At 35.7% G+C, this 20,012-nt stretch overlaps 1 long non-coding RNA gene across 1 annotated transcript; it reads right to left on the bottom strand.

Annotated features, from left to right (window-relative positions):
- Positions 1-15,829: 15,829 nt before the first annotated feature.
- On the bottom strand, positions 15,830-16,816 carry LOC5579112. Its single transcript, XR_002498839.1, has 2 exons — positions 16,430-16,816; positions 15,830-16,364 (listed from the first exon to the last, which is right to left on the bottom strand). It is a non-coding gene; the product is annotated as an uncharacterized LOC5579112 (long non-coding RNA).
- Positions 16,817-20,012: the final 3,196 nt, after the last annotated feature.

The raw sequence follows: 20,012 nt of genomic DNA, 5'->3' as shown, positions 1-20,012 counted from the left end.
TGTTTTCTTTAATGTTATGCCGAAAATAATATTAACATCAACATGAAACTTTTCTTAGGAACGTTTAAAAAAATTGTATTCATTAACCATACGAGCACTATGAGCCACCCAATGGAGCAGAATGAGCCACCTCATTCAATCATATGATTTTTATTTGAAACAATGTAGAGAAGAGCTAATGATAAACAGTATATATTGGAAAGAAAATTTTATTAGCATTGCTTGAAATCTAGCGACTCATTTTGATAGATACATAAAACATATATTCAATAGACCATGTAATTCTTGTATTAAATTTCAACACTTGGTTAAACGTATTTTATAGCAAAGATTATTTTAAAGATTTTTATTGTGATGGCTATTTTAAGCATCTTCTAGTAGATCATAATGATACTTAACATAAAAACACTGTTTTTGAGATCAAATCCGGGGCGGCGCATATTGCCTCTATTGCCCCTAATTGTGTGATTTGATGTTTACTTAGCTAGGGGGCTTAGAGATAAAATGCACAAGCTAAGGTAGGTGTGCCGAAATGAAGACTAAACAACATGTATGTACAGTGTTTCAAGACACACTCAAAATAATTTTGTTGTATAACCAACTGAATCTGTGGTGAAATTAGGAACTGCATCAATGATTTTCAACCGAGTATAAAAATCCGTTAAATTTACCAATATACTAAACTTTGGTGAAAACCACTGAGCAGTGCAGTAAACGTGACCAAGTTCATAGTAACCTCTACTAAATAGCATTTGGGTTTATTCTACGACTGGCGTGAGGTGAGAATTGTCGGTGTCAAATGGAGAGTCACTTCACTCGAGTCGAGAATTGTCACCTCGGTATACGACACCGACAATTCTCACCTCACGCCAGTCGTAGAATAAACCCAATTGTTTTTCCATCTGTAACACCTTGCTCGAAAGTAAGATTCCAAATTTGTCAGACCAATAATATTCGTAGTTATGAACACTACACCTCTGGTCAAATAAACCAAATTTAATTTCATTTGTAGTAGTTAACAGATATTTGTGGTCGGTTAAAATCGTTGGTTAAATTCTTAATTTTATTATAGATTCAGTAGGGTATACAGACATTTGGGTTTATTCTACGAGTGGCGTGAGGTGACAATTGTCGGTCTCGTATAGCGAGGTGACAATTCTCGACTCGAGTGAAGTGACTCTCCATTTGATTTGCACGGCGAGTCACTTCACTCGAGTCGAGAATTGTCACCTCGCTATACGACACCGACAATTGTCACCTCACGCCACTCGTAGAATAAACCCAATTAAAATAATTTCAGTACACGAATCTATATATAGTTGTACTGGACAGCTCCCAATACCGGACGGACTGAGAAAAGAGAAATCATGATCTAATCAAGATGATGTATTAGAAGAAGAGGAACATATTAAACCATGGAAGCTAAGAAGCATTTTTCTATCTACCATAATAAAATCATTGATAATTTCATATCTACAATTTTATATAGCCTGAAATTATTTTTAATAAAAAAAATATATTGTATAAAATCATATGAATTTCACTCTAATAATCCATTTTGATATGATAATGCATTTTTATAATTTTCATTGCGAAAATATGCTATTTTTTATAATTTAATGATCGATGAATGGAGCATGAAGCGGTGAATGGCATCCTTACGGTAGTTCTTGTGGGTCCGACCGGTCCAAATAACGTTACAGCATCAAGGCATCAATACGTTCAGGTATTCAACTATGCTAGAGAAGCGATAGAGTTTTTTATTTTCTAATAAGTGTTAATTATTTAATACATTTTTCTTTTATTTTATATATCCAGATTTTAACAACTTTGTTCCTTAACTTATAATGTAACAACAGTTTACATATTAACAAAATGGTAGGTACTGAGGAGTAACTCGTGCACGTTTATTAGGATCTCGCTATTAAGTCCCACTGGTAAATTCATTTATCCAGCTTTTGGTGGCTTGTTTCATAGGTACAAGACAAAACAATGGTAAAAAGGTTAAGAAGGTACAGGTAAATTCATACGGAAAGCTTTGCGGTTGCGTTTTGTTCGACGTTTGTTGTTCTGAGCCAACTTGTTTTTAAATCGAATTTCCCTCAAAAATCCTTGAATGAAAGTATTGAAAATAAAATCCATTAGTTTTTTGAAACAGCCTTTACAAATTGATGTTCCGAATTGCTCATAGGTAATGTACTGCTTCATTCGCTGTTTTACACCCTTCCGATTTTCATACAAAAATTTCTTAAATTTCCGGTTGAACACAGCGAATGCCACTATTCCTATATCATACAGTTTGGTGTTGGGAATATTGATCTTCCGGGTAGATGCCTGAGCTTTTAACTTAGAAAAAGAGTAATCCTCATTCTGTAAATAGTCGTCATCCTGTGTGGCCTTTAACTGTTCACGACACTTTTTATGATGAAGTTTATTAACTGCTGCTCCAAGAATATACACTAATGCGTTTAGATCTTTTTTGTGGAACTCGAATAGTGTATCTACGTCCAACGGCTCAAACTCGTAGGAGTTAGTTTTCAGATCTTGCATAGAAATTTGTTCTTAGTCCTTCTCGTTTAAAAGGGATGGTACTTTCCCAGGAAACATTTGCCTATTCTATAATCATTTATTAAGCAATTTTTCACAACTACATACTGAATAGTTGCTTTATTATATTACTTTGCAGCTGCTACGCACACATTGTTCAAGCAAATCTGGCGAAATTATTAGGCTACTTATCATTTAATGATTGTAATCATATATTGTAGTGATGTTTATTCAGGTTTCACTTAGCCTAATAAGGATTGTTGATTTAACAACCCTAATTTAACAAACAACATTATTGCAGTTTAGTTCAGCATCATGTTTAACAACTTTTAAATTATTTCCATGTGAAGCATTTGTTCAGGCGTTGTTCACACAAATTTGGAGAAGTTATAAAGCGTGTCGTTGTATATTGACTTTATTCTACGACTTCAAAATCGCTTTATAAACATTTATCTCAGCTTTTATTCAACTGTCACAAACTTAATTGAAAACAAATAAATGACCAAAAATCGCTAACACTGTACACCAAATGCAGTGTATACTTTTACCATGAATTAATAACCACTTTTAATAATTAACTGGATATTGGATTCAAACTCGAGACCTTCCCATCATCAGCGATGTACCTTGCCATCTGCACCATCCTTGAATTCATATATCAGCCTACCCGTGCCCAATATAAACCTCTTGTAGCTGAATATTGATCATGCTTGAGGTTCTATTCAGCAATGTCTAATCAACAAGTGCTAGGCTGATCAACAACTGTACAAGCGCATTACTTCTGCTGCTGTTCAGTACTGATGCAAGCTGAATTCAGTCGGCTATTTATAGCGCACAGTGAGAAAATTTATGTCAATGCTGATCAAAAATAAAGTTTATTCACAAAGTAAAAACAATCTGAAATAATTTATCAAATTTCAGATAAAGTTTTAACTTGTTAAAACTTCAATTTAATTGTTCATCTAACTATACTAAAATTCATTTATTTCATATTTTATATTTTTTATAAGGTTAATATATTAATTTTTGTCGTATTTTTTCTTTTAAGCATTATAGAAATATAAAATATATTTCAATCATTTGTATGTTAAATGTGCTCTTTTTGTTTTTCAAAATAATCCTTTATCAGAGGACTGATTCAAAATATTTTTCAAACGCAGTTGAATAATTGTATTGAACAGTTATTCAGTTATTATTGTATCCAATATGTTTTTATATATTAGTAAGTAAGTGACGAATTCGCGGCGAAAAGTCACTCAAATAGAGATAAATAATTTTTAGATATTTTGTCCATTTTACGAAAATTTGGCTATGGTGTGACATTTTTTGTAAAGTTTATTTGTTGCTGAACAATGTGTTTATTAATCGTTATTTTGGCCTTCTTTGGCTTAACTGCTCGGATGATATATCTATGTTGTATTTGCATTTTATTAAATACCTATATAGCTTTTAATCATGTGCTTGTTAAGCATGGAAACAGCTCAAGTGCGAAGCAACCAAAACGTTAGTTCGTCTCCTATACATCTGTTCACACAAATATATTTGTTTGGTCGAATATTGGCTCTTTAATAGAAGGAAAAATGACTTGTTCAACTTATTAGTAAAACAATCTTGACAAGTCGACAGAGATTATTTGTAAAAGTTTAATAAGTGTTGATTCTACTATTATTTATTCCAATGAAAAATGTTGAACATTGCCTTAACTTTGGATCCAAATAGCATCTTCTCAGCTCTTTGTAGGGCTTTTTTCAGCTGTCACCATTATTCAACAATAATTAAATATGTATGTTTATATGTGACTCTTGACTGTTAGTTGGGTAAACACTTTCATGTAATTATTGTTAAATTATTATAGATACTTCGATTATCATTAATAATGTTATGATTAGTAACTATTTCCGATATCAATAACGTCGCAGATGATGATCACTACATTTAGAAAATTTAAATTATAATCTTTTTAATTCATTGTGATTCGAACTTTACCTTCGATGATCCATTGTCGCCTACATGGCTTGGATTTGATTTGTTTTCCTGGAAACTATCTTGAATTTATTTATTTAATGAAGCAGGAAAAACCCCCAAGGAAAAACCAGGGAAAAACTTTGAAAATAAAAAAAAGACAGAATATGTTTTGCTTGAATAAAAGCATACTCATAAACTGTTATTTACCTTGTTTATAAGTTTCACTAATCATGCTGGTCAACATTTTAAGTATTAGACACTGAAACTTTTGTACGATTTGTTGTTAATCAAATGTTCAATGTTCTACTTAAATGTTCGCTACAACCTATAGAAGCTTTTAATTAGTCAATTGTTAAACTTCTTATGTGTTGTAGAACAAAAGCTACTATATTTGCATTTTTGGAGGTTTATTCAGCTCTTACTCAAAACAAAAACTTCAAGTGGAATAACAGCTTTTTAATAAGCGTAAATTAATTTTATACAATTAATGATTCAACTAAAAATTTGTTCAGCAATGGTTGCTGCTATGCAGCTTGTATTAAACACGTAAGTATCTTTAAAGCTACCAATTGTTCCTTGGGTTGTCATCTTGGCAATTCCTGCCTTCATTGGAGTCATTGGAAGCTGTGATCATAGCATATTTGAATGCACTGCTAAATTGAAACACGTTCGGAGCATCATTAAATCCACAGCGACGGCGGATTTCGGAGAAAAAATTTTCCAAGCAATCTTGACATAGTGGATTGGTGCACAAATATGTGCATCGATATTTAGTTTTAACTATGTTCCAAATCCAAAGCAAAGCATGAATATTTCCTATAAATCCCTTCAGATAAGCTGGATTCCTTTGGGCTGCTGTTAGTTGTTTGGACTCCTTTCGTGCCTAAAATACAATAAAAAAAATATGTCAAAGAGGAATTCATTTTCATAATGGGCCCCTTGATTATACAGACTCCAATCCAACTAATACGTAACGCTAAAATTGAAAAATTTTGACCATCTTCCCACTCCCCTCCATAATGCTTTTTTATATTTTATTTTTTCTATGACTCGTAATGCTTGAGCCTACTGCCTCCTTCTCTTCATGCATTACGTAATTTGTGGACGGCATCTTATACGGAACGATATTCTTGCCTTTCGAACGTCGAAACACGCTTTCGATGTATAGTACATGGTCTTAAAGATCTGTAGCGTCTCTTCCAGAAAGTTTAGGTGAACTGATTGATCCGTAATTGGAGCTCTGTAAGGCTGAATGGGAATTATTAATGCATGCCTCATGAAGTACAAATTATGTGGAAACATTTACCTTGCCAATCGAATCTGAATAACGTTCCTTTGAGTTGAATGTGTCAAACAGCTTGTCATGGAGAGCAACGAATGCTTATGTTTGCAGCGACTCTTTCGGTAGTGTTCCTGCTTCTACGTAATGCTGGATAGCAATTGCACAAGATTCGCTTAACGTTCGTGTTGCCATTGCCACATTCATTCTAGAGAACGGTGGAAGATTAATGGATTTGTAATGCAACTTGGGAGCCAAACGTAACGTGGATTCTGTGTCTGCATCGTAAAGAAGCTTCAAATGGTCGAAAGATGCAATTTTTTTGTTGAACACTGCGTTGTGTTTGTAGATTGCATTTCGTGCATTTTTTAATAAATGTGGTGAATCAAACATAACGGCAATATCTTTGTTATCAACTTGCATTATCGGTTGTTCAGCACTCACTCCGGCTTCACGAACCATTTTTTGATTAGTCGTACTCTGGTCCATCACAAGAGCTAGCGGAATCAGGCCAGAACTACGAACAGCTCTAATACTCTTTTTCACTAGGTTCATTTGAACTCTACTTCCAAGGCTGTTGTGAGCTAGAAGATATCCAATAGGCTAAAAGTAAAGGATCGTTAAATCACAGATAAGTTGAATTAATTTGAATATCTTTTTGTAAAAGTTTCATAACAGGGGTCTCGCACAAATAATGGCACGCTTATCAAGCCCTAGAACATTTTTAGAAGGCCTATGTACAAAGTAAGGGGGGGGGGGGGGGGTAAGTTGTAGAAAATGCCCAAATTAAGCGTGACATTATATGTATTGTAAATTTTGCACCTTATCGGACGCGACGATTTGTAATCGTCGCCAGAGAAACCGTCGCCAAAATCGTCGCCAGCCAACCAGCCGGTGCGAATTTGCCGTTTCACCAGTCTTACCAACACAACGGCAAATCACCTCCTTTGATTCGTTTGCTGGCGACGATTTTGTTGCTCTGTTCGACAGTTGGCGGCGCGTTTTGTTGCCAATGAAACAGACAATATATCACCCCATAGAAGCAATCAACTGTACCTGTTTGAAGCTGCGATACATGCCAGATACCATCACGACAATAGCTTCAGTTGCCAACTTTGATGGATCGTTCTTCTCGATCTTTTTAGCAATGCCATGATTTGGAAATCCATAAAACGTGTCAGATTTTGAACAGTAAGTTAGGTCCGATTTTAGTGACATGCCATCTAAACAAACCATCACTATTTTCTCCTTTTTGGTTCTAATAAGCTTAGTCTTCTTTCCAAACCGATTGAGAATAATTTTGTTCAATCCTGGTTCCAGTCTTATATTCCGGTTATAGTTGTACACTTTTAACCGTCATTTCAAATACGACCGGTCAACTGGCAATCGTTTGTAGATGGCGCTCCCATCATTCTCAGTTTGTCCAAGTGTAACTGTCAAACATGTTGTTTTGTTATTGTTGGCGTTGATTTTAATCAGAAGCTAAGTTCTCTTCGCAGCAAACGAGCTAAAATGGGAAGAAAGTGCGAATTTTATACGTGCGGAAGCTTGCAGGGAAATGGAAATAAAACATTTTTTAGTTTTCCTAAAAGCGAAATGCAGTAAGTATAGCAATATTATATTTTTGAGCCTTATAATGTAACCCAAACAATCTTAGATGTGCGATGTGGGTGGAAGCCTGTAACTCACCAGAGGCAGCGTACATCTTCAAATCGGATGGGGTTCAGGCATTTCGGAAGAAAAAGATCTGTTCTGATCATTTTGCACCCAAAGCATTCAAGGATGCCAGCAGGAAACACAAAGGGTAAGCTAACAACCATACGATCAAATGTATATGACTAATATGGTTTCCATAAAGACTGTTGCCAGGTGCTCTTCCAATGACCTGCAGAGGTTTTGCGAAAATGCTCAAAAACGAGCATTATAATAGTTCCGAAAAACCATGTGTCGAGTATTTGAATGACGATCCTGACTTCAATGTGTGGCGTGCCAAAGTAATGGAGGAACAGGAAATCGACGATGGAAAACAGCACCGAAAATCCCCTGAAGAACGGCTACTGCAAATATATTCCTTCGAGCGTTGTTGTGTGGAATCTACGACATCCAGTACCAACGAGGAGCGAGGAGATGAATGTATGAAAAAGCGGGAGCTGCTTGGACAACCGGAAGATGAACAGGAGCTTATCACCAAACAGGAACTGGGCGCGCAGGAGAATGTAAATCAAGAACTGATGTGCGAGAAAACGAACGAAGAACTACTGTTCTCCTTAGATGGTTTGGTCATCAATCAGAAATTACCAGGTCGAAATGAAGAATTTGCGGAGGAATTAGAACAGGAGCAACTTGTTGGATTATCGGAACACAATTTTGGTCCGGTGTGTAGCTCGTACTCCTTTTTCCAGCTCGCCCCAGAAGAGGACCAGGTTTACAAAGGCAACAACCAAATTCACGAAATAGGAGCTGAGGAAGGCCAATGTCTAACATCATTCTCATCTAGACGTAGTCATCAAGAGGCAGTCGAACAATTGTTGAACGTTGAAAAGGAAGCCAACCAAAATCTGAAACAACAACTGAAGATCGTTCGTCGCCAACTTTTCGTTTCGAAGCAAACTAGTGATAGACGTTTAGAGGCGGCAAAGCGTAGCAAGCGTGTCGTTGCAAAGCTCAGGACCGAACTCAAGACAATGAAAAAGCGTAAGTCTGCTGCAGAAAAGCTCGGTGAACAAGCTGCAGGTAATCCTATAATAAGAGATTCGTTAAAAAATGCTTCTCGACACCCTAAAGCTCGTCGCTATCACCCAGCAACAATGAAATTCGCTGCAGGAATTTATTTGAACGGTCCAAGAACTTATCGATATATGCGAAATTCCAAACACATAGTACTGCCACATAAAACTACCGTGTACAACTATAACCGGAATATAAGACTGGAACCAGGATTGAACAAAATTATTCTCAATCGGTTTGGAAAGAAGACTAAGCTTATTAGAACCAAAAAGGAGAAAATAGTGATGGTTTGTTTAGATGGCATGTCACTAAAATCGGACCTAACTTACTGTTCAAAATCTGACACGTTTTATGGATTTCCAAATCATGGCATTGCTAAAAAGATCGAGAAGAACGATCCATCAAAGTTGGCAACTGAAGCTATTGTCGTGATGGTATCTGGCATGTATCGCAGCTTCAAACAGGTACAGTTGATTGCTTCTATGGGGTGATATATTGTCTGTTTCATTGGCAACAAAACGCGCCGCCAACTGTCGAACAGAGCAACAAAATCGTCGCCAGCAAACGAATCAAAGGAGGTGATTTGCCGTTGTGTTGGTAAGACTGGTGAAACGGCAAATTCGCACCGGCTGGTTGGCTGGCGACGATTTTGGCGACGGTTTCTCTGGCGACGATTACAAATCGTCGCGTCCGATAAGGTGCAAAATTTACAATACATATAATGTCACGCTTAATTTGGGCATTTTCTACAACTTACCCCCCCCCCCCCCCCTTACTTTGTACATAGGCCTTCTAAAAATGTTCTAGGGCTTGATAAGCGTGCCATTATTTGTGCGAGACCCCTGTTATGAAACTTTTACAAAAAGATATTCAAATTAATTCAACTTATCTGTGATTTAACGATCCTTTACTTTTAGCCTATTGGATATCTTCTAGCTCACAACAGCCTTGGAAGTAGAGTTCAAATGAACCTAGTGAAAAAGAGTATTAGAGCTGTTCGTAGTTCTGGCCTGATTCCGCTAGCTCTTGTGATGGACCAGAGTACGACTAATCAAAAAATGGTTCGTGAAGCCGGAGTGAGTGCTGAACAACCGATAATGCAAGTTGATAACAAAGATATTGCCGTTATGTTTGATTCACCACATTTATTAAAAAATGCACGAAATGCAATCTACAAACACAACGCAGTGTTCAACAAAAAAATTGCATCTTTCGACCATTTGAAGCTTCTTTACGATGCAGACACAGAATCCACGTTACGTTTGGCTCCCAAGTTGCATTACAAATCCATTAATCTTCCACCGTTCTCTAGAATGAATGTGGCAATGGCAACACGAACGTTAAGCGAATCTTGTGCAATTGCTATCCAGCATTACGTAGAAGCAGGAACACTACCGAAAGAGTCGCTGCAAACATAAGCATTCGTTGCTCTCCATGACAAGCTGTTTGACACATTCAACTCAAAGGAACGTTATTCAGATTCGATTGGCAAGGTAAATGTTTCCACATAATTTGTACTTCATGAGGCATGCATTAATAATTCCCATTCAGCCTTACAGAGCTCCAATTACGGATCAATCAGTTCACCTAAACTTTCTGGAAGAGACGCTACAGATCTTTAAGACCATGTACTATACATCGAAAGCGTGTTTCGACGTTCGAAAGGCAAGAATATCGTTCCGTATAAGATGCCGTCCACAAATTACGTAATGCATGAAGAGAAGGAGGCAGTAGGCTCAAGCATTACGAGTCATAGAAAAAATAAAATATAAAAAAGCATTATGGAGGGGAGTGGGAAGATGGTCAAAATTTTTCAATTTTAGCGTTACGTATTAGTTGGATTGGAGTCTGTATAATCAAGGGGCCCATTATGAAAATGAATTCCTCTTTGACATATTTTTTTTATTGTATTTTAGGCACGAAAGGAGTCCAAACAACTAACAGCAGCCCAAAGGAATCCAGCTTATCTGAAGGGATTTATAGGAAATATTCATGCTTTGCTTTGGATTTGGAACATAGTTAAAACTAAATATCGATGCACATATTTGTGCACCAATCCACTATGTCAAGATTGCTTGGAAAATTTTTTCTCCGAAATCCGCCGTCGCTGTGGATTTAATGATGCTCCGAACGTGTTTCAATTTAGCAGTGCATTCAAATATGCTATGATCACAGCTTCCAATGACTCCAATGAAGGCAGGAATTGCCAAGATGACAACCCAAGGAACAATTGGTAGCTTTAAAGATACTTACGTGTTTAATACAAGCTGCATAGCAGCAACCATTGCTGAACAAATTTTTAGTTGAATCATTAATTGTATAAAATTAATTTACGCTTATTAAAAAGCTGTTATTCCACTTGAAGTTTTTGTTTTGAGTAAGAGCTGAATAAACCTCCAAAAATGCAAATATAGTAGCTTTTGTTCTACAACACATAAGAAGTTTAACAATTGACTAATTAAAAGCTTCTATAGGTTGTAGCGAACATTTAAGTAGAATATTGAACATTTGATTAACAACAAATCGTACAAAAGTTTCAGTGTCTAATACTTAAAATGTTGACCAGCATGATTAGTGAAACTTATAAACAAGGTAAATAACAGTTTATGAGTATGCTTTTATTCAAGCAAAACATATTCTGTCTTTTTTTTATTTTCAAAGTTTTTCCCTGGTTTTTCCTTGGGGGTTTTTCCTGCTTCATTAAATAAATAAATTCAAGATAGTTTCCAGGAAAACAAATCAAATCCAAGCCATGTAGGCGACAATGGATCATCGAAGGTAAAGTTCGAATCACAATGAATTAAAAAGATTATAATTTAAATTTTCTAAATGTAGTGATCATCATCTGCGACGTTATTGATATCGGAAATAGTTACTAATCATAACATTATTAATGATAATCGAAGTATCTATAATAATTTAACAATAATTACATGAAAGTGTTTACCCAACTAACAGTCAAGAGTCACATATAAACATACATATTTAATTATTGTTGAATAATGGTGACAGCTGAAAAAAGCCCTACAAAGAGCTGAGAAGATGCTATTTGGATCCAAAGTTAAGGCAATGTTCAACATTTTTCATTGGAATAAATAATAGTAGAATCAACACTTATTAAACTTTTACAAATAATCTCTGTCGACTTGTCAAGATTGTTTTACTAATAAGTTGAACAAGTCATTTTTCCTTCTATTAAAGAGCCAATATTCGACCAAACAAATATATTTGTGTGAACAGATGTATAGGAGACGAACTAACGTTTTGGTTGCTTCGCACTTGAGCTGTTTCCATGCTTAACAAGCACATGATTAAAAGCTGTATAGGTATTTAATAAAATGCAAATACAACATAGATATATCATCCGAGCAGTTAAGCCAAAGAAGGCCAAAATAACGATTAATAAACACATTGTTCAGCAACAAATAAACTTTACAAAAAATGTCACACCATAGCCAAATTTTCGTAAAATGGACAAAATATCTAAAAATTATTTATCTCTATTTGAGTGACTTTTCGCCGCGAATTCGTCACTTACTTACTAATATATAAAAACATATTGGATACAATAATAACTGAATAACTGTTCAATACAATTATTCAACTGCGTTTGAAAAATATTTTGAATCAGTCCTCTGATAAAGGATTATTTTGAAAAACAAAAAGAGCACATTTAACATACAAATGATTGAAATATATTTTATATTTCTATAATGCTTAAAAGAAAAAATACGACAAAAATTAATATATTAACCTTATAAAAAATATAAAATATGAAATAAATGAATTTTAGTATAGTTAGATGAACAATTAAATTGAAGTTTTAACAAGTTAAAACTTTATCTGAAATTTGATAAATTATTTCAGATTGTTTTTACTTTGTGAATAAACTTTATTTTTGATCAGCATTGACATAAATTTTCTCACTGTGCGCTATAAATAGCCGACTGAATTCAGCTTGCATCAGTACTGAACAGCAGCAGAAGTAATGCGCTTGTACAGTTGTTGATCAGCCTAGCACTTGTTGATTAGACATTGCTGAATAGAACCTCAAGCATGATCAATATTCAGCTACAAGAGGTTTATATTGGGCACGGGTAGGCTGATATATGAATTCAAGGATGGTGCAGATGGCAAGGAACATCGCTGATGATGGGAAGGTCTCGAGTTTGAATCCAATATCCAGTTAATTATTAAAAGTGGTTATTAATTCATGGTAAAAGTATACACTGCATTTGGTGTACAGTGTTAGCGATTTTTGGTCATTTATTTGTTTTCAATTAAGTTTGTGACAGTTGAATAAAAGCTGAGATAAATGTTTATAAAGCGATTTTGAAGTCGTAGAATAAAGTCAATATACAACGACACGCTTTATAACTTCTCCAAATTTGTGTGAACAACGCCTGAACAAATGCTTCACATGGAAATAATTTAAAAGTTGTTAAACATGATGCTGAACTAAACTGCAATAATGTTGTTTGTTAAATTAGGGTTGTTAAATCAACAATCCTTATTAGGCTAAGTGAAACCTGAATAAACATCACTACAATATATGATTACAATCATTAAATGATAAGTAGCCTAATAATTTCGCCAGATTTGCTTGAACAATGTGTGCGTAGCAGCTGCAAAGTAATATAATAAAGCAACTATTCAGTATGTAGTTGTGAAAAATTGCTTAATAAATGATTATAGAATAGGCAAATGTTTCCTGGGAAAGTACCATCCCTTTTAAACGAGAAGGACTAAGAACAAATTTCTATGCAAGATCTGAAAACTAACTCCTACGAGTTTGAGCCGTTGGACGTAGATACACTATTCGAGTTCCACAAAAAAGATCTAAACGCATTAGTGTATATTCTTGGAGCAGCAGTTAATAAACTTCATCATAAAAAGTGTCGTGAACAGTTAAAGGCCACACAGGATGACGACTATTTACAGAATGAGGATTACTCTTTTTCTAAGTTAAAAGCTCAGGCATCTACCCGGAAGATCAATATTCCCAACACCAAACTGTATGATATAGGAATAGTGGCATTCGCTGTGTTCAACCGGAAATTTAAGAAATTTTTGTATGAAAATCGGAAGGGTGTAAAACAGCGAATGAAGCAGTACATTACCTATGAGCAATTCGGAACATCAATTTGTAAAGGCTGTTTCAAAAAACTAATGGATTTTATTTTCAATACTTTCATTCAAGGATTTTTGAGGGAAATTCGATTTAAAAACAAGTTGGCTCAGAACAACAAACGTCGAACAAAACGCAACCGCAAAGCTTTCCGTATGAATTTACCTGTACCTTCTTAACCTTTTTACCATTGTTTTGTCTTGTACCTATGAAACAAGCCACCAAAAGCTGGATAAATGAATTTACCAGTGGGACTTAATAGCGAGATCCTAATAAACGTGCACGAGTTACTCCTCAGTACCTACCATTTTGTTAATATGTAAACTGTTGTTACATTATAAGTTAAGGAACAAAGTTGTTAAAATCTGGATATATAAAATAAAAGAAAAATGTATTAAATAATTAACACTTATTAGAAAATAAAAAACTCTATCGCTTCTCTAGCATAGTTGAATACCTGAACGTATTGATGCCTTGATGCTGTAACGTTATTTGGACCGGTCGGACCCACAAGAACTACCGTAAGGATGCCATTCACCGCTTCATGCTCCATTCATCGATCATTAAATTATAAAAAATAGCATATTTTCGCAATGAAAATTATAAAAATGCATTATCATATCAAAATGGATTATTAGAGTGAAATTCATATGATTTTATACAATATATTTTTTTTATTAAAAATAATTTCAGGCTATATAAAATTGTAGATATGAAATTATCAATGATTTTATTATGGTAGATAGAAAAATGCTTCTTAGCTTCCATGGTTTAATATGTTCCTCTTCTTCTAATACATCATCTTGATTAGATCATGATTTCTCTTTTCTCAGTCCGTCCGGTATTGGGAGCTGTCCAGTACAACTATATATAGATTCGTGTACTGAAATTATTTTAATTGGGTTTATTCTACGAGTGGCGTGAGGTGACAATTGTCGGTGTCGTATAGCGAGGTGACAATTCTCGACTCGAGTGAAGTGACTCGCCGTGCAAATCAAATGGAGAGTCACTTCACTCGAGTCGAGAATTGTCACCTCGCTATACGAGACCGACAATTGTCACCTCACGCCACTCGTAGAATAAACCCAAATGTCTGTATACCCTACTGAATCTATAATAAAATTAAGAATTTAACCAACGATTTTAACCGACCACAAATATCTGTTAACTACTACAAATGAAATTAAATTTGGTTTATTTGACCAGAGGTGTAGTGTTCATAACTACGAATATTATTGGTCTGACAAATTTGGAATCTTACTTTCGAGCAAGGTGTTACAGATGGAAAAACAATTGGGTTTATTCTACGACTGGCGTGAGGTGAGAATTGTCGGTGTCGTATACCGAGGTGACAATTCTCGACTCGAGTGAAGTGACTCTCCATTTGACACCGACAATTCTCACCTCACGCCAGTCGTAGAATAAACCCAAATGCTATTTAGTAGAGGTTACTATGAACTTGGTCACGTTTACTGCACTGCTCAGTGGTTTTCACCAAAGTTTAGTATATTGGTAAATTTAACGGATTTTTATACTCGGTTGAAAATCATTGATGCAGTTCCTAATTTCACCACAGATTCAGTTGGTTATACAACAAAATTATTTTGAGTGTGTCTTGAAACACTGTACATACATGTTGTTTAGTCTTCATTTCGGCACACCTACCTTAGCTTGTGCATTTTATCTCTAAGCCCCCTAGCTAAGTAAACATCAAATCACACAATTAGGGGCAATAGAGGCAATATGCGCCGCCCCGGATTTGATCTCAAAAACAGTGTTTTTATGTTAAGTATCATTATGATCTACTAGAAGATGCTTAAAATAGCCATCACAATAAAAATCTTTAAAATAATCTTTGCTATAAAATACGTTTAACCAAGTGTTGAAATTTAATACAAGAATTACATGGTCTATTGAATATATGTTTTATGTATCTATCAAAATGAGTCGCTAGATTTCAAGCAATGCTAATAAAATTTTCTTTCCAATATATACTGTTTATCATTAGCTCTTCTCTACATTGTTTCAAATAAAAATCATATGATTGAATGAGGTGGCTCATTCTGCTCCATTGGGTGGCTCATAGTGCTCGTATGGTTAATGAATACAATTTTTTTAAACGTTCCTAAGAAAAGTTTCATGTTGATGTTAATATTATTTTCGGCATAACATTAAAGAAAACATTTTATAGTACAAGTCACTTGCATTTAAACGTTAGTCTTCGCTATTTTTCTATGCATTACATGACGTTTTCCTTAGGTGGACCATATTGTTCCGATCACCCCTACAGTTCGCTTCATCATGGTAGTCGAAACAGCAAATTTTTAACAATCAATCCTACGTTTTTCTTTTCGTTAACTGCAATATCGCTTCAGGTTATAGTCGTCGAATAGTACATGAGGACGGGCCTTCAATTTCTTGCCATTTTCTTCAGTACTGAGTAACTAATAAACGAAGGGACCTTCTATTACACATCATGTTTTGTGAAGTACTCCAAAATTAGCAACGCATAGTATGCGAGTTATCTCTAGCCAGAGTCTTTGACGTCAGGTTAATTTGGGTCTCAACGTAGTGCCTGATCCGGATCCATCCTGGCGTAGTGATTACCCATGTATAGTAGGCATCTTAATCAAGCAGTAGGGGCACAACTAGTTTAGAAACTAAACGCAGCGCACTGCTCTGCTCTGTTCATTTGATGTATGGACATGATAATCAATCCTAAAAAGCAAAGAATGATCAAATATCATCCATTAAAATGAAAAAAAAAAAAAAAAATTACCTACCGTACAACCTCTTGCAGTTATCCACTGTTGACCTCTTTGAAATTGACTGCTTTCCGAGAACTTCGAATGAAAAATCAAATCGTTCTTGCTTCCATTCGAACCGGACATTCATCTCATATAACCATTTGTGTAATTACATTTTTATCAATGCTGTAAAACTGGTAAAACTGAACTCAATGAACTCGGCGGTTGCTATGATCGTTTATAGATATTAGAACACCGATGTTGATAAACTACTGAAGTTCCGGTCGTCTTCAAAGGTACACGAAAGCGAAGCGTAATATACCGCGTTATTATACCGTGTAATATAACAAAAAGCGTAGGTATTTTATATTATATTATTAGATACGGTCGATAAGATTATGAAAAAGACCACCAGATCACAACACTTTGTTTTTGTTTTGATTCATCGGTTGACAGATTGCTTTAAGCACATCATGTCAGATGATAGAGATACTGCCGCAATTCGTTGTACAGATGGCATTAGTGCGCCAGTGATTTCCAACGTATTTTGGTTTGAAATTTTACACAGGTTTTTGGAAAAAATTGTTCCAGCATAAACATCTGTTATCTGTGTTATTACACACATGCCGCATACGATCATAAACATCTGTTATCTGTGTTAGAAAATTGAGTAAACATGTGTTTTTGGCTTAAACTTAAGCGTTTGGCACTAAAATCGGGACAGGACTTTAGGGCCCTTTTCTCCTCAACATCATCAGAGTTCGGTGACATACTCTAGAGCAGCGTGCTGCCTCTTTGCGAGGGAGCAAAAAAATGCTAAGCAGAGAAGCAACGAAAAATGAGCTATGAAGATGCAGCACAAAACACAACAGAGTAAAATTCCATCAAAAAAGGGTACTCTCACAACTCCCCGAGGACTGTCTGTTCGGGCGGCAGACTCAAGAGTTGTTTTGAAGAGTTAGTTATGGTGAGCATCGCAACGAGAGAGAGAGAGTACCTTAAAAATCCTCGCATTTTTTGCACTCTCACTCGAATCGCTTGAGGAACTGTGTTGAAAATTTTGAGTTCATTTTTTTTCCTCAGAAAAACGGCAAAATCGCCTTCTCTTTGCCTCACAGAGGAGTTTCTATCAAGCCTGCATGTAGCGGACCTCAAACGAGCGAATCCCGACTGTATCAGGAGCGTTATTTTGCTTGCGTTTTCTATATCCAACCGTATCGGTAGCCATTCGGTAAGCGTTCGCGCTTGACAATGGCCAGATCCTCGGTTCAATTCTGGTCTGCGGCAAGATTTCAATCATGATATTGACCGTTCAGTTCCTAACTGTTCACGACCGTTTGAAACAGTCGTCGTTCTAAACGGTCGGTGAAACAGTCGCTGTCAGATTTGGCAGCAACAACGAGCGAGAAGATTTTCGCGCGCAAACTAGTTCCCCTACTCTTTCAAGTAGAGCAACAAGGACAGCAGAGTGGGCTTCGAGTCAGATTTCCAAAACAGCTGTTGTTGACACTCGGCTGCCGGCTGTACGGCTCGAAAAATGAGGGGTGGTTGGATGGAATGTTTATCAAAGTATGTTTCACTAAACAAAATTAACCTTGTGATAAATGTTTCTAATGCTCAAAATACAGGTTCAATGAAACAATTCAATAAGTGGCAATAGTTTATTGCGCGTAAGGTATGTATAGTTATCCTAATTATGTGTTTCAACAACATTGCCAACATTGTTTCATCTGGATGGAATACATTGAGATTCCCCTCGATTTCCGACGACTGTTTTGAACAGTCTTCTAAATAGACGGGATAATCCAACATTGAAGTGGACATACAATATAGTAATTTTTACTGTCCAAATGGTGCTATGGTAAAATTAAATGCACAAAACATTCGAAATAAATGCAAATTTAGTCTGCACAAATCAAGTGGCGTTGTGTATTTAATTTAACCCTCTGATATACACTGAGCTGAATCTCCTACAAGATTATATCAATACAGTACCAGATTAACGGCCCAACTGACAAATGTAAACAAATTGAGTTTTATTCAGTTAACACTTTAAGGGCCGATTTCTTCACCTTCGCTTAAGCCGTAAACCAGGTTTACCCATACGATTAAACCAGGTTTAAGGCCTAAGCGGTGGTGAAGAAACCGCTTATAAATGATAAATTACAATCATATAATTCACATCTGTTCCTTAAAAATAACGTTTTTCACGAAATAAGTGAGAAAAACATAAAGGCGCATTTGATATTTTCTTTCGATACAAACTCTGATGTCAATTTCGCCCAACTTCCCCCTTGCGGTAATCGGGCGCATTTGAGATTGAGTGTGGCAGCAGGGCGCATTTAAAACTGAGTGTGCAGAAGGTCGATAGTGAAGAAGGTTCGTGTGAAAGAGCGTAGCAAAACGGCGAAGCTGATGATTGTCAAACCAGAAGGACGAGGTCAAAAGGCGCAATCGCTGCTGTCAAACTGAAGGAGACGAAAAACCGAGGGGCGCAACAATTCTAAATTTTGATGAATGGCGAATGATGGATTTTTATTTATTTTAACATGTTATTCATAATATGTAAATAAATTAAATGTTTTGCTGCAAAAGTAATATTGTAACGGATCCTACAAAAATGCATCATGCGATTAAATTGATCGGAAACATAATATAGAATTAAAATTACATCCGCTGAACTTCAAATCTATTTTTCTGAGAATGTATTAGGCTTCACATTCGCCCTAATTCTGACTCTGTATTGATATGTGCAGCGCACATGTATTTTTGCAATCAAGCTTCGCATTTGGAGTGTATTAATTCTGCACATAAAATTAAATGCTCTGTAACCCTTAGATTTCAAATGGAGCGCCTTTATAAATTATGTGCGATTGCATGTAATTTCTATAAATCTCACCAATATATTTAATTTGCAATCAAATGTTTATTTCCCCTATTATTTTTAAATAAAACAATAATCTAAAAGCTAATTAAACACTTTATACGGTTAACTGAACTCAATCTCATTTTAATTAACACTTTAATCAAGTCATGTTGGTGGACTTAGTAGATTTTCGGCAGCAAGATCGTAGCCTTGATTATGGTGAAGTGAGCAGCGGTAGGGTTGATGAGAAAGTCTCCATTTATGCAGGAGTACGGGTAAAGCTAGAGCATGTGGGAGTTTGCGCTGGTATACACAGCCAATTCAGATTACCGACCCCAGTAAAATTTTACTGGGTTTTGGAACTACGGTTTTTTTGGTAATTTTTAAAACCCAGTAAATCACAATATGTTTTGATTGATGGAAATTACTGACTTAGTCAGTAAAATTGTAGAGCGTTTTTACTGGCTTTCCAGTTTCCCATGCTCCATGCTTTGCTTTTCCGGATACTATTTTTCAGAAATCAATACATATTAAAACCCAATCGACATCAACATGGACATCGACATGCATTTTTCGTACGAATAAACATCTACGATATGCTCATATCTCAGTGGAAGTAATCGAAAAATGTGTGACAAAATCATTATTTGGAAGGTTTGCATACAAGAGGCAAACTCAATGATGCAGATGAATTTACCTTTTGTATGTAAACCAACCGAATTTACCAACGTAAGCAGTCCTGAGCCTTTTTGG

The sequence above is a fragment of the Aedes aegypti genome, chromosome 1 (assembly GCF_002204515.2).
Source record: "Aedes aegypti strain LVP_AGWG chromosome 1, AaegL5.0 Primary Assembly, whole genome shotgun sequence".
Taxonomy (NCBI): Eukaryota; Metazoa; Arthropoda; class Insecta; order Diptera; family Culicidae; genus Aedes; species Aedes aegypti.
This window is presented reverse-complemented; position numbering and strand designations above follow the sequence as displayed.